At 36.4% G+C, this 2,006-nt stretch overlaps 1 long non-coding RNA gene across 1 annotated transcript; it reads right to left on the bottom strand.

Moving 5' to 3' along the window:
- Positions 1 to 290: 290 nt before the first annotated feature.
- Positions 291 to 1,571, bottom strand: LOC126830737 (uncharacterized). Its single transcript, XR_007683955.2, has 3 exons — positions 1,458 to 1,571; positions 677 to 797; positions 291 to 424 (listed from the first exon to the last, which is right to left on the bottom strand). It is a non-coding gene; the product is annotated as an uncharacterized LOC126830737 (long non-coding RNA).
- Between the last annotated feature and the right edge of the window lie 435 nt (positions 1,572 to 2,006).

The raw sequence follows: 2,006 nt of genomic DNA, 5'->3' as shown, positions 1-2,006 counted from the left end.
GGACATACCCATTTTAATAGTCGAAAGGCAGGGGACCCTAAAAAGTTAAATTTGTTTTCATAATATATTTATAACAAGCTACACTGTTTAACTATCCAAACACATCTTGCATGGAGCAAGGATGGATGTAAAGTGTGAAACATTGTAGTCTATATTTGTGGTTATGGTTTCATTTTAAAAATCTAATACATGCCTGTTTAGTCAGAGTTGTTTCTAATTTAGCTTGGTTCATCACAGTAATAACGATACGATAATCATGGTCATGTGTACCAGTATTTTTATTGTTTAAGATGCCTTCTCCTGGTGTAGCAGTCTTAGGTGGTTTTATTTGAAAATGGCGATGATAACATGTACTAGTGGGAATACAATAACAATTGGCTCCTCTGGCATTATTAGAATATTTACTTTGACATTCTTCAATGTTCTGAAAGATAAAATCAGTACATAGTATTCAATAGTAGTCAGAGGAACTTGTGCCTGAGGAGTTGTCTCCCTTGTTGTACTTTGAAGACCCCATCCCCTCTCTTTAATTAATATCCAAGTATTTAAAAATACAAAATATAGTCTACTCGTTTTTGTTAGAAGAGTAACGAATTTAATAAGCAATTCACGGGATGGTATTCACGCAGTTTCCCCATTGGTATATAAAACTTTTCCTTCATTATCGTCTACTTACCGCTGTTTCGCCTTGTGGTGGAATACGCTGAGATCCATGTTCTACTTCTGTTAAATGATCCCATATCTTCCATTGTACTGTCTCTATTCCACTATGATCATCATAGGCTACCCATTCTATGCTGTAATGGGTACATTAAATCAATACATGTATGTTTAATATATAATAGGTTCATAACAAAATATAATGCCATCTTTGCTGTCAATATAATCAACTTCAAACAGAATCTGGACAGAAAAGAGAGAGAGAGAGAGAGAAATGGGGTTTAACGTCCACTCGACACAAACTAGGTCATTTCGGGACTAACATATGGTTTAATTTTATTTACATAATTCGCTTGCGCGTGGGGGTCTTTAGCAGTGGGGGGAAACCGGAGGGCCCGGAGAAAACCCACGAGGTTGGACAGGCGACCCTACTCCTTGTCACATACAACCGGGGATTCGAAACCACGCCAGTCGACTCAATGACAGACTTTATGATACAGCGCGCGCACGCTAACCATTCAGCCATCCACCCCCCACCCCACCCTGGACAGAAAAACTGAATGACAAAACATAAAATGTAAAAGAAGTATTCTACATGGAAGGAAACTATTCTGCCTATTCAAGTTTACTTAATTTTCAATCTCGTAATTGTAGTCTCACGGGTAATATAGGAGTCATATTTTGAAGATATCGTAAATATCAGGGTGATACTTAATTCACAATCTCGTGTTGGTGTCCCCAATGTTATGTATAACCCATACGTTAACGATATCGTAAATACTTAGTCTGTTACTTACACCATTTTATCAAGTTCCTCAAAACCATGAACTGCTAGATTAACCTCATCACCTTTTGTTAACCATAGATTTTCAATAACAGGTGGTGAACTATCAAAATGGACGGTCAACGATTCTTCCTTGTATTGAGATAAAATATCGTAACCTTTGATAAAATATCGTAAAGTATCGCCATCTTTCAGAACTGGTGTTATTGTCACTTGTTGATCAAGTCCTAGATCTACGAAGTCATTTTGAGAAGGCTGGTTAATCGAACTTCCTCCAGAGTGGTCCACTTTATGTATGCTTTTAATACTAACAATTCCTGAAAAATTAAATCCAAATTATCTAATATAATATTCAAATGTCAAGGGTAAGATCATATAACAGGCAATAAAAATGGAGCAATCCCTTAAGATTTTTCATAAACTTTATATGCATTTGATATAATAATAAAACGTAGTCATCAAGGTCCAAACTGTTCGGATTTTGCTGATTGCACATTATTTCGCCATTTAAGTTTACCTAGGCTGTTGAAGGTGGCGCACCGCTGATTTATCAATATCATGT

The sequence above is a fragment of the Patella vulgata genome, chromosome 8 (assembly GCF_932274485.2).
Source record: "Patella vulgata chromosome 8, xgPatVulg1.2, whole genome shotgun sequence".
Taxonomy (NCBI): domain Eukaryota; kingdom Metazoa; phylum Mollusca; class Gastropoda; family Patellidae; genus Patella; species Patella vulgata.
Note: the sequence above shows the minus strand (reverse complement) of the source record. Positions and strands in the feature narration are given on the sequence as shown.